Here is a 14,278-nt window from a genome sequence, read left to right as displayed (position 1 = left end):
TTTGTCTGAAAAATTTCAGGTTATTGTTTTGGTGAAAACTAAACAAAAACAGAACTCCCCACACCCCCACCCCAAAGATTGGTTTAATGATCACCAGTCGTGTTTAGTTTGCTCTTGAAATCACAAATCTGAATTCTTTTTAGCTACACAGTCTGCAGATTGCTTTATAGTAGTGCAACTCAACATCTTTATTTTTGTCAGCTATTTTAAAGGGATTTAATAATTGAGCATAATTTTGATGGCCAGGACATTCTATCTGATGATGTATCTATGGTGGTAAATGAGGGACTAGAAAGATGACCACTAAAGTATTTGGCAATATGGCTATAAAGTTTTGTTGTCAGACATAGTGGAGTGTGGGTGTATGTGTAGGTGTGTGTATGTATATATCTATATTGTGTGATTGAATACATATACATACACACATATGAGAAGTATTCGTTTTTTAAAATGTTTATTTTTATTTATTTTTGAGAGAGAGAGAGAGAGAGAGAGAGAGAGAGAACAAACATGAGCAGGGGAGGAGCAGAAAGCAAGGGAGACACAGAATCTGAAGCAGGCTCCGGGCGCTGAACTGTCAGCACAGAGCCCGACACAGGGCTCGAACCCACGTGTCATCAGATCATGTCCTGAGCCAAAGTTGGATGCTTAACTGACTGAGCCACCCAGGTGCCCCAAGAAGTATTCTTTAAAGTAGTTCTTGTTGAGAGAACATTTGGTATGATTTAATAGTGAAGAGTGAAGGCTCTGGAGGAGACTACCTAGGTTGAAATCCCCAGGTGTATGGTGTGACTTTAGATGAGTTACTTCATTTCTTTGAGCAGCAGCATCTTCATCTATAAAATGAGGATAATGCAATACTAATCTCCTAGGGTGTTGTAAAGATAAAATGGGAAAAATATACAAAATGCTGAGAACAATGGCTTCCATAAAGTAAGTGGAAGTAGCTTACTTAGTAAATGAAGTAGCTTATTGATAATGACGGTGATGATTGTTGTTGTCGTCATTGTTAACGTTTGTTTGCCATCTTACAGCATCTCCTCTTCCTCCCCTAACTCCCTCAGCAGAATTGTTCATTCTCTTACTATCATGGGTCAGAAATATCCATTAGGAATAAAACTGATGTTGAAAATTGTGCATTTTCTCATTCTAGCTAATGGCTGTCCATTTCTGTTTATAGAGGATAAAAGATACATTGCTGAGTGTTTAATTTTGATTTTTACAGCTATACAAAGAGGGCTGCAGGTTCTGTAGACACACAGAAAGGTCAAGTCTTGAAGTTTTGTATTGAAAAAATGGGTAAAGAATGTGAGGATCTAAGGAAAAGTAACTTTTTGGAGAGGCCCTTGTATTCCTTTCTCTTCTCCTCCACATGCCTACAAATACTTGTAACTGGCCTTATGGTGTGAATAGCCAGGTATTTGCACTATTAAAACCTTTAAGCTCTGCTTCAGCATTCCTTTTAGTGGTGACTGAAACTGGAAAATTTTAGTGCTAGGGACCATCGAGAACTCTTATGTGAGTTCTTACCATTCCTCACATCAAAGTGTGGACAGATATAAACTATATCAGTTATATCAGTTTGACAGTGTGAACAGTAAACCACCATCATAAGTTTCAAGAACAACAGACATTATGGGAGCTATTAGCTATGACTGGGACGGGATTGTTTTTGTGTTCTGAAAGCCAGGGAAATGGATACTGTGATGTTTCCGATGTTTTTCCAGTAGTGAGGGAGAGACACATACTGAGTTCATTACCTAGTAAATGGTATTTTTCCTTTGTGTGACAGACACTCCCATGTTCAAGTGCTACCAGTGTATCTCTAATAATAAGTAGAATCATGTGCTGCTGACTGGTGAAGTAGAGGTGCTAAGAGTTAGATCTTTTCCTTACCTAATAGTTTCCCAGATGACATCTTGGCTGATTCTTAGCAAAGCATTTCAAGATCTTTTTTTGATGGGTTAATAGTTAAAGAATATTTGATCTGTTGACTTACACTGGAAATTTTTTTTCCTTTTTAATTTTTTCATCATTGATAGCAATTCCAATACTCTAATGTCTATTGTGCTTTGTCAGGTACAAAATAAATTTGTTTACCTAACATCTATTAAAGCCCATTTTAAAAACAGAATTGTTAACTTAAATTTTTCTTGTCCTTTTATTATTTATTGCTTTTTGCTATGCTTGATATATTAGAGACATTCTGCATCTAAATAGCAATAACTTGAATAACTGAAATACTGTGTAATCTAATGTAACTCCTGTAGCATCAAGACCACATATAGGCCTGATAAAATTTTTTCCAATTGAAAATGATCTGGCTCAGTCCCTAAGTGGTTAGTTGATTTCAGGGTGATAGTGACCCTTTTCCAAAAATGTTAGCCCTTCCAAAGTAATGGAACAACTTTTAGCATGTAACATTAATGTTAATATCTACAGTTGTATAGGATTGATAGACTATGGTTAACTCACATAAATTGGATGATTGATGGTAGTATATCTAATTTAAAGATAAGTAAACTGAGGATTAGGAAGTTTAAACAGTTTCCTTAGGCTCTAACAGCTAAAATGCAGCAGAGCTAGGCTTTAAGTCCATTACCACATGAAATACTGACTCAGTCTCGGCCAAAATCTGAGAATATTCTGAGAGTGATGCTTTAGACTGTGGTTAGCATTTGTATTTTAGTGTAAATGCAGGATCTGAAAACAGGGTTCTATAATTTTGAAGAACTGAGGTTCAGAAATGTTAAAAGAATGCTGTGTTGGATAGAAACCAACTTTACATATTTATTTTGCTGGAGGACAAGTCTAGGTTCAGAGCATAACATTATACTGAAATTATTTTCTATTGCTACCTCTCCTCTCCAGACAGCATATATTTGTTGTATATAAATCTAAATGACAAATTATTGTGTTTACCTGAAGACTAAACTTTATGACTGTGGGAAAGGATTTTAGATATCCATTCACTAATAAGTCAAAACCTAAATTTAATTTAGAGGATACTGAATTTGTTCTTTCTGTTTTTATGTAAAGAATTTGCCCTTTTTTTCCCCCTTTTCTTCTATTGAGAAATGCTGGACTCTAATTTGAATGGATTTTAAAAATAAAAATATGAAAATAAGCTAAACCAAGCATAATGACTGCTTTTCCAGTTCTGGGATATTTTTATCTTTTCCTTGTGCTTTTTAGGCATACATGGAAACCACAGACAGTCATATAAATAAAATTTCAGTTAATTTTAGTAACAGTATTTCAAAGAAAATTTAAGAATTGTTTTGCAGAGGCATTCTATGGCCAACGATCTATTTCTGATTATGGGAACAAATGTTTTTATTGGCTAGGGTTTGGACATCAGCAAAATAGTATTGTTTTGGCACTACATCTTTTTAAAGATGCCCTGTCTCAGAAGTGAATCCTTTTGTACTATTATTCACAAAATTTGTCATATTCTTTACTAGGGAATGTCTGCACCAAGGCATTTGTAGAGCTATCTAATTAAAAAAAATTTTTTTTAATGTTTATTTATTTTTGAGAGTGAGACAGAGAGACAAAGCCCGAGCTGGGAAGAGGCAGAGAGAGAGGGAGACACAGAATCTGAAGCAGGCTCCAGGCTCCGAGCTGTCAGCACAGAGCCTGACATGGGGCTCAAACCCATGAACTGTGAGATCATGACCCAAGCCAAAGTTGGATGCTTAACCAACTGAGCCACCCAGGCACCTGAGCTATCTAATTTTTTTAGAAGAATAAAGTACTGTGATAGAAAAATGTGGCTTGAGTAAAAGAGTAATAGATATTTAGTTAGAATTTTAAGTTTCATATTGGTAAAAAAAATTAGTTCAGTTATTAAAATATAGACTAGTGATTTGACTACCTTCAATATGAATCTAGTTTTCTGTAATTGTAAGTATAGATTGGAGAGAAGAGGATTGTTGTGTATGCAACTATCGGCAGTTTTAACATAGGAGAATTAACCTTAGTATAGGATGCTATTTGTGGTCAGAGAAGTAGGTATAAGTACCATGTAATGCTTTAATTCTTTAAGCTGTTTAGAATGCACTGAACACAACATACAGGATAGTAGTTGTCCATTTGACCTAGATATAAATACTGTGTAGTCAGGGAACTGAGTGTAGAGGGATAGAAGAGAATATTCTCCCTCCTTTGTAGAGGAGTATGCATGAAAGGAGAATGAGAAAGGTAGTGTACATATTGGATGATGGAATCAGGGCTCACAAATATTTTATTTTATTTAGTCCTTTTTAAGTAATCTCTGCACCCAACATGGGGTTTGAACTGATGACCCTGAGATCAAGAGTCGCATGCTCCACCGACTGAGCTAGACAGGTACTCCAGGGCTCATGAAGATTTTAAAGCGCTGGAATTATAGGCTATTAGCTAAGAAGATGAAATCTGGGACAATAGGAAAAAATGTAGGTTTCTGCATGTAAGTATAAAAAGCCAGCTGTATAATTATTTAGAATAAAGAAGGGCAGGATGATTTTCCAGCCAGAGAGATTTGAGAAATACACAAAGGCAGCTTAAAAAAAAAAAAAATATATATATATATATAAAATTGTAAACAATACTTATGAAAGATACTATGGGTAGTGTCCCAAGCCACTGTGCTGACATAGAGTGCTTGGTGATGAATTCAGTTGAAAGGTGGTATCCAGAATATGTGGAAGGATTTTTGATTTTGTGTAGAGTTGATGCTGAAAACATAAAAATACTGGTGTGCAGTATAAAGACATGGCTTTTTAAAAAGTTTTATTTATTTTGAGAGGTAGTGTGGGTTCGGCTTTTGGCTTTGTCTAGCAAAGCTGAGGACAGCAGAAAGGATTACTCAAGACTTCATGCAAGTCAAGAGAGGTGAGAAGGAGGCTAAGGGAAGTCTCCCAAGCTGCTCTCAAACTTCGGTATTTATTAAGTATACATTCAGGGAAACATTGCACAATACATCAGTGGGCTACATGCCAGTAAGAACATATAGTAAGTGTGCAGAAAAGGCATTGCCAAGACTACAAAAGAGCAGTGCAGAAAGCAGGGTGGAGAACAAGATAAGATATTCCATAGATAACATAACATGGTCTAAGGGATTCATGAGCACAGGCAGGACCCAACCTGTGTATACACATTAACTAGATACTGCCTCGTTGTTTTCAGCAAAGCCAGAAAGCAGTGTTCTGCTTTCAATGCGTTTCCTATAACCTTCTAACCCAGGACATAGCTATTTGATTTCCCACAAGAGAGAGCAAGTGCAAGTTGGGGAGGGGCAGAGAGGGAGAGAGAGAATCCCAAGTGGGCTCTGCGCAGCCAGCGCATCTGCTGATGTGGGGCTTGTCCCACCAATTGCAATATCATGACCCAGGCTGAAATCAAGAGGCACATGCTTAACCAACTGAGCCAGCCAGGCACCTCTGAAGATATATATGGCTTTTAAAACATGCTAAGGACTACAAACAGGACTTTTAAAGTTAGTTCATGACAAAGCAAGTAGATATAAATGGAAGTTAAGCTGGTAAGTGGTGGTTTGAACTCACATTTTGTTTCCTATTCCCAGACAGTTGTCTCTTTGAAGTAATAAAACCATATTTCAGGTTGGAACATGATGTAGTGTAGAGCATGCATCTGCTGTTAGATTCTCTCAACATCTCTGAAACAGAGGATATTCAGTCTTAATGTTATTCTCACATTCCTCCATGCTCACTTAAGTGGTTTGTTATCCTATAATAGTACTAGACTTTCATTTACTTATAATTCTCTTTATTTTACTAATGTATTGGTAATCTCAGTTATGGTAAAGAATCTTTCACTGACCCAGTCTGTATGGTCTGCTATTAGAGTACTACTCTCAGAACCACCATAGGACAAGGTTTTCTTGCCATGCTCAAGTTCTCCCATACTTGATGCTTTGAGGCCATAGAGAACTTCCTGAGGAAGATGTGGATCTACACAGGCCTAACCTACTACAAACTCACATTGTTTGCAAATAGCCTGGACCTCATTACTACAAGGAATACTGCTACTCATCTGTCATGTATTGTTGTATCACCCTGTGGGTTACTCTATTCTTCTTAATTTCCAGTTCCTTTTTCTACTCTTCTGTTTCCATTGATCTCATGTATGGTTAGTACTAACAAAAAAACTTTACTTCATCTCTTTTGGCTTTTATCCTGTTTCTTCTTCATCATAAAATGTTTGAAATGATTCTCCTTCATTTGCTGTCTCCATTTTTCTAAGAGACGTGTGGTGCAGTGTAAATAATATAGTATCAAGAATTTTAAAACCTTGAGCAAAGTGAATTTACCCTTTCTGATAATAATATTTTTCCTACAGGGATGTTATCAGGTGGTTGTCTATTAATACTTCAATAAACTATAATATGACATATTATAATTATTATAATATTATGATTTCTTACCATCCACTCTCAACTCATATACCAGTCTTACCCACATCTCAAGGATTTATTCTGAAGTATAGTGTATGTCTTCTCCATTCTGAAATCACAATTGAAGTTTTTAACATTTTCTTGATTCACAAATATATTTCTTAATTCATGAATATATTCCTTAATTCATACTAGTTGTTATGATAGATAAACCTTGAGATTTTAGTGGATAGCATGGTAGAATTTTTTTCTCTTCTTACTTGCATAAAGTCTAATTAATGGCAGTGAGATAGATGGGAGTGTGGGCTATCTTCAGAGTGTGGTTCTCAGGGTCATCTTGGGTATCACCATTCAGTTGACAGAGTAGTAAGAGAAAGCATGGAAGATAGTAAGGCTGGATTTTATGGGATAGGCCTGGGAGGCAGTATATATCACTTCATTCTACTTAACGGAAGTCAGTTATATGGCCCCAGTTAACTATAATGGGAGTTTGGCAAATAAAGCCTAGATGTATGCCAAGGGGAAAAGTGAAACAGATTTAGTGAACAACTAGCTTTTCTCTGCCATAGCATTCTTGCTGAATTCGAACATCTTTTCCCTTATCTTAATTCTCTGTGACCATTTTATTTTGGACATCACTAATTCAGTGTTTGTGGTATAATAAAAAGTAAATATTTAGTCTTTGTCTCAGTTCCTGGCACAGAGCTCCTGAAATCCTTGGAATTTATTGCCTTTGTATGCTAATGAGATAGCTGATTGGTTTAGTGGACCCTAGATTGCTTCAGGAAGGGGCTAGTCTATGAGAGGAACCAATCTTGTAATTAGAGGGTTGGAAATTTCAGCCCCACTGGGGAGAGGAGAAAGGCTGGAGACTGAGTTCAATAACCAACAGCCAATGATTTAATTAATCAGTCACGCCTACATAATGAAAGTTACTATAAAAACACCTAAACCAAAGGGTTCAGAGATCTTCTGAATTGGTGAACACATTGATGTGGTGGGAAGGTAGTGTGTTTAGAAAAGGTATGGAGGCTTTGTTGGTCCCCCTTCTCCATACTTTGCCTTGTATTCTTCTTCTGTTTGGTTGTTCCTGAGTTGTATCCTTTATAATAAACTGGTAAACATAAGTAAAATGATTTTCCTGAGTTCTGTTTTTCTAGCAAATTCTCGAACCTCAGGCGGGTGGTAGTGTAAGCCCCTGCATTCAGAAGTGTGGGTAAGATTAGACACCAGTTTACAGCTAGTGTCTGAAGTGAGGACAGTCTTCTGAAGCTGAGCCCCGAGCCCTTGACTGACCTGTGGCGTCTGTACTAACTCTGGGTAGTGTCAGAATTGAATTGAATTGTTGGACACCTAGTTGGTGTTGGAAAAATAAAAACATACCTTTGGTGTCAGAGAAGATGCAACATAGTCTTCGTCGTGCTAGTTTGATGAACAAACCCGTAGGTTTGAGATAAATATATCTCACATTTACATATATATATCATGTATATATATCTCATATATATATATATATTTATATATCACATTTTCTTTATTCATCCGTTGATCATTGATGGATACTTAGGCTGCTTCCATATTTTGGCTACTGTAAATAATAATGCAGTGAACACAGGGGTACATATAACTTTTTGAATTGGTGTTTTTGTTTTCTTTGGATAAAGCCCAGAAGTAGAATTTCTAGATTATATGATAGTTCTAGTTTTAATATTTTGAGGAACCTCCATACTGTTTTCCACAAATGCTACACCAGTTTACATTCCCACCACAGTGCACAAGGGTTCCATTTATCCACACCCTCCCCAAGGTTATTTTTTTTTGTCTTTTTCATAATAGCTAATCTGATAGGTGTGGGGTGATATTTCATTGTGGTTTTGCATTTCCCTGATGATCAGTGATGTTGAGCATCTTTTCATGGGTCTGTTGCCAATCTGTATGTCTCCTTTGAAAAAATGTTCAAGTACTCTGCCATTTTTTGGTATTAAGTTGTGTAAGTTCTTTAAGTATTTTGGATATTAACTTCTAATCATATATATGATTTGCAAATATTCTCCCATTCAGTAGGTTGCCTCTTAGTTTTGTTGATGGTTTTCTTCACTGTGCAAAGCTTTTTAGTTTGATGTAATCCTATTTGTTTATTTCAGCATTGTTGCTCTTGCCTGAGAAGACTGGTCCCTCCAAAACATTGCTAGGACTGATGTCAAAGAGTTTACCACCTGTTTTCTTCAAGGAGTTTTATGGTTTCAGATCCTACGTTCAAATCTAATTCATTTTGTTCATAGTACAAGTACATAGTATATGAAAGTGGTCATATTGTACATAGTATAAGTAAAGAAAGTGGTCCAGTTTCATTCTTGTGCTGTCCAGTTTTCCCAACTCCATTTGTTGAAGAGACTGTCTTTTCTCCATTGTGTATTTTTGCCTCCTTTGTCACAGATTAATTGACCATATAAGCCTGGGTTTATTTATTTCTGGGCTCTCTATTCTGTTCCATTGGTCTATGAGTCTCTTTTCTTGCTAGTACCATACTGCTTTGATTACTGTTTCCCCTTCCTTCCTTCCTTCCTTCCTTCCTTCCTTCCTTCCTTCCTTCTGTGTTTTATTTTCTCTGAGAAGTGGTGGTATTACTATTCTGTCAGTCTTCTGTACTTGAATCCTAGTCATACCTCACGCCACACAAAAATATTAACCTGAAATGGATTATAGACTAAATATAAGCTGAAACTGTAAAAGTTTTTTTGTTTGTTTTTGTTTTTTACTTTGAAAGAGAGAGAGGGCAAGCTGGGGAGGGGCAGAGAGAGAGAAACCCGAACAGGCTCCACACTGCCAGTGTGGGGCCTGATGCAGGGCTTGAACTCACAAACTGTGAGATCATGAACTGAGTCCAGATCTAGAGTTGGATGCTTAACCTACTGAGCCACCCAGGCACCCTGAAACTATAAAGGCTTTAAAAAGAAAATTTAAGAGAACATCTTTGCAACTTTTAGTTTAAGGAAAGACTTTAGATAGAACACCAAAAGCATGAGTGGAGTACCCGAAAACCTTTGAAAAATAATGTATCAGTATGCAAAAAAGGTAGATCTTCAAATAGCAAGAATTCCCATTTTGTTTCATAAATTTTATTTGGAACTACAGAACCTGGTTGCTACTTGAGCCTTCTATTTTTTCTATTTACCTGTAGTGAAGAGGAGGACCCTGAAAGAAATAAGGGGACATGCAGCAATTCACCTAGAAACTCAGAGTTTTCCCAGGTGTTATCTATGCTTCTAAGCCAGGTTTTCTTCTTCAAGTCAGAATTTTGGGTATATTCAAATATGTGGGGTGACTTTGACAATAGAACTTCTTTATTAAAGTTTTAATTGCTATGGATGGTAGCCAAATTTAGATATAAAACTTCAGATATACAAACATTATTATATGTGAAAGATTTTATGGTATGGAAGAAAGAGTACAGAACTCTGGGGATTTATTTATCTGTGTTAGTATTATATACCTATATACATGTATATATATATATATGTGAGATATATATATATATATGACAATAGCTATTTAGAGAGAGCATCCATTTCCTAGGTCATATAATCTATTTTCAAAGGTATTTAAGGAACAGTAATTTGGTATTATTCATCTCCCCAACCCTCAGCTCTGGGTCTAATTAAGTTCTTCTATGATCCAGACATCTTATTTATCATATGAAATATGTTCAGATATTTTTTGCTTGAGTTTCTCTTGTGCTTTGAGTATTCCTGTGGAACTTTCAGTTATGAATATTACTGTGCACAGTTGTCTCTTTATAATTATAGTTACAAATGTGCCACTTTTAAAAAGTGAAGTATTTGGTGGCCTCTAGTGGTACTCATGTGTCTATAAAAAATCACTAATACCACCAATATACAAAATTTTAGGGAGAAAGAATTAATAGGGTGACAAAACACATATAAGTAGATTTATCTAGGAAAAGTTTTTGATCTTTGAGAACTAAAATCGTATTAATCACTTAAAAATCTATCAGTGATGTGACTGTCTCTACTAATTTATAGCAAATTTTATCATTACTAGATTTGCTTTACTTTTCACATATGCCTTGAAATTATATACATGTATCTTATTTGGAAGTATTTCTATGTAGCTTGTACTTTGGTCAGCAATAATGTACTATTTAGATTGTACTGAGATGTGTCCATGAAGGGGGATGGTAAGAATGATTCTGACATCTCCTTAAATAATAGGATCATTATTTCATAAATTAATCATAAAGATGATCAGTCCTTAAAGTCTATTTCTTTAAACAGCAAATTCTGGCTGACTTAAAAATATTTCAAGTTCAGCCCAGAATTATCCAGATATCCAGAATCTGAAATATATGTAGGAATTTAGACAGATCATTTCGGAATTTGGGAAAATTTATATAAATTCAAGATTTGGAAAGGTTAAGAGAAAACTGACAGTTTTAGGTAGGTTAACTTTTTTAAGTGCTGAAATTAATCTGTATTCATGCTAAAAATAAGATGATGAGGGGCGCCTGGGTGGCGTAGTCGGTTAAGCGTCCGACTTCAGCCAGGTCACGATCTCGCGGTCCGTGAGTTCGAGCCCCGCGTCAGGCTCTGGGCTGATGGCTCAGAGCCTGGAGCCTGTTTCCGATTCTGTGTCTCCCTCTCTCTCTGCCCCTCCCCCGTTCATGCTCTGTCTCTCTCTGTCCCAAAAATAAATAAACGTTGAAAAAAAAAATTTTAACAAAAATAAGATGATGAAATCCAGAGATTTAATAACTTGCCCAAGGCCATAAAGCTCCTAACTGTTGGTTGAGATAATACTAAAATCCTGGTTCTTTGACTCTCTACTAAAACTTTTTGAAAACTGAAATAAAATATTCTTTGTGTTGGTTGGTTGTTTTGTTTTTTTAATGAAGAAGTTAACAGGATAAGCCTTATTCTAATTAGGAAGGGTTACCTGGCATTAGAAAGACATGAAAAGTGTTTTAACATTGAAATCAGAATAGTCTAATGTTACAACAAATCTGTGTTAATTAAGGAGTTAGCAGTTTTTATTTCCTCCAAAGATAGACTCGTATTTATAAGAAATGCCTATAGTACATGTGAATTTGGAAATAATTTTGATTATGTGAAATCTAATGAAAAAGTTGGATTCCACTACTGGGCGCATAACTGACTGAAAGATTTCATTAGGGTATAGTAATATCTTCAGTACTTTCCTCAAATTCAGTGGTATGTACTTTGGAAAGAGAAATAAACGGATATAAAACTTGTATGAGATGTGCTATCAATTTGTGAATTGTAATTTCTTGAATGAATTAATTTTTTAATGTTTTTATTTATTTTTGAGACAGAGAGACAGAGCATGAGCAGGGGAGGGTCAGAGAGAGAGGGAGACACAGAATCCGAAGCAGGCTTCAGGCTCTGAGCTGGCAGCACAGAGCCCGACGTGGGGCTTGAACTCACGGACTGTGAGATCATGACCTGAGCTGATGTCAGACGCCTAACCAACTGAGCCACCCAGGCGCCCCTGAATTAATTGTAATTTCTATTGTTTGAGGCACACTGGGCTCTTTCCTGGGCAGAGACAGCTTTTCCTGAGACTTCTCAGTACTGATACATAAGATAAAGTAGAGTCCTAGGTTCTGGTTTTAAACGTTTTACTTCCTTACAGGCCAGAGGAGTAGAGGAAGAGACATGTTCTGAATTGAAAAGAGGCACAGGAAGGTCCCTGTTCATAAGTAATATTTTGCACTCATTCCATCAACCAGAGATTCTTTTAAGCTAAATATGGCCTCTTTAAAATTTCTGGAAGATGCTTTTTAATTTTACATTGTATATTTGCTTATATTAATATTGTTCTGCCGAGGTAGAATGTGTAATTTCATTTCACAGAACAACTTGTTGCCTAATGGTGACAGTGACTACTTTAAATAGAATGATGTAATGCTGCTAGTCCTAAAAGTGAAGAACCATTTTCTAAACATGAAAAAAGAATAAAAGGTGGAGTCCAGAAACTAATACCTTAAATATAGGTTCCAGGTGATTTTTTCCTCAAGTTTTTACTTACATTCTCGTTGTTAGCATACAGTGTAACATTAGTTTCAAGTGTAGAATCAAGTGATGTATCACTTAAATTTAACACCCAGTGTTCCTCACAACAAATGCCTGCCACAGTACCCGTCACCCATTTAACCCATCCTCCTGCCCACCTCCCCTCCAGCAACCCTCAGTTTGTTCTCTGTAGCTAAGAGTCTGGGTTTTGATTTGCCTTTCCACCCCCCATGTTCATTTGTTTTGTTTCTTAAGTTCCACATGAGTGAAATCATGTGGTATTTGTTTTTCTCTGACTTATTTTGCTTAGCATAATACTCTTTAGCTCCATCCACATCAGTGTAAATGGCAAGATTTCATTCTTTTTGATGGCTGAGTAATATTCCATTGTCTATATATACCACATCTTCCTTAGCCATTCATCAGTCAGTGGACATTTGGGCTCTTTCCATAATTTGGATATTGTTGATAGTGCTGCTATAAACATTGGGATGCATGTATCCAATGTACTGATCCCTTTGAATCAGTATTTTTGTATCCTTTGGGTAAATACCTAGTAGTGCAATTGCTGGATTGTAAGGTAGTTCTATTTTTAACTTTTTGAGGAACCTCCATACTATTTTCCAGAGCGACTGTACTAGTTTGCATTCCCACCAACAGTGTAAGAGTGTTCCCCTTTATCCACATCCTGGCCAACACCTGTTGTTTCCTATATTTGTTTGTTTGTTTGTTTGTTTTTTAAGATTTTATTTTTAAGTAATCTCCACACCCAGCATGAGGCTCGAACTTACAACTCCGAGATCAAGAGTCATGTGTTCCACTGACTGAGCCAGCTCGGCAACCCAATCTGTATTGTCAATTTTAATCATTCTGACAGGTTCAAGGTGATATCTCATTGTATTTTTGATTTGTATTTCCTTGATGATGAGTAATGTTGAGCATCTTTTCATGTGTCTGTTGACCATCTGTATGTCTTCTTTGGAAAAATGTCTATTCATGTCTTCTGCCCATTTTTTAACTGTATTATTTTTGGGGGGAGGTGTTGAGTTTTAGAAGTTCTTTATAGACTTTGGATACTAACCCTTTCTTTATCAGATATGTCATTTGCAAACATCTTTTCCCATTCTGAAGGTTGCCTTTTAGTTTTGTTGATTGTTTCCTTTGCTGTGCAGAAGCTTTTTATCTTGATAAAGTCCCAATAATTTATTTTTGCTTTTGGTTCCCTTGCCTCGGGAGACGTGACTAGTAAGAAGTTGCTCTAGATAAGGTTAGAGAGGTTGCTGCCTTTATTCTCCTCTAGAATTTTGATGGTTTCCTGTTTCAAACTTAGGTCTTTCTTCCATTTTGAGTTTATTCTTGTGTATGGTATAAGAAAGTGGTCCAATTTCATTCTTCTGCATGTTGCTGTCCAATTTTCCCAGTACCATTTGTTGAAAAATCTTTTTTCTATTGGATACTCTTCCTGGCTTGTCGAAGATTAGTGACCTTGTAGTTGTGGGTCCATTTCTGGGATTTCTATTCTGTTTCATTGGTTTATGTGTCCATTCTGCCAGTACCATACTGTCTTGATGACTACAGCTTTGTAGTAAAGCTTGAAGTTCAGAATCATGATGCCTCCAGCTTTGCTTTTCTTTTTCAGGATTGCTTTGGCTATTCAGGGTCTTTTGTGGCTCAGTACAAATTTTAGGAATGTTTGTTAATAGTTCTGTGAATAATGCTGGTGTTATTTTGATAGGGATTGCATTAAGTCCCTAGATTATTTGGGGTAGTATAGACATTTTAACAATGTTTGCTCTTCCAATCCATAAGCATGGAATGTTTTTCCATTTCT

At 36.3% G+C, this 14,278-nt stretch overlaps 1 protein-coding gene across 1 annotated transcript in view; it reads left to right on the top strand.

Moving 5' to 3' along the window:
- The window catches only part of SBF2 (SET binding factor 2), a 505,713-nt gene that overhangs the window by 106,148 nt on the left and 385,287 nt on the right, over nucleotides 1–14,278 (top strand). The window lies entirely within an intron of this gene.

This window comes from Prionailurus bengalensis, chromosome D1 (assembly GCF_016509475.1).
Source record: "Prionailurus bengalensis isolate Pbe53 chromosome D1, Fcat_Pben_1.1_paternal_pri, whole genome shotgun sequence".
Taxonomy (NCBI): domain Eukaryota; kingdom Metazoa; phylum Chordata; class Mammalia; order Carnivora; family Felidae; genus Prionailurus; species Prionailurus bengalensis.
This window is presented reverse-complemented; position numbering and strand designations above follow the sequence as displayed.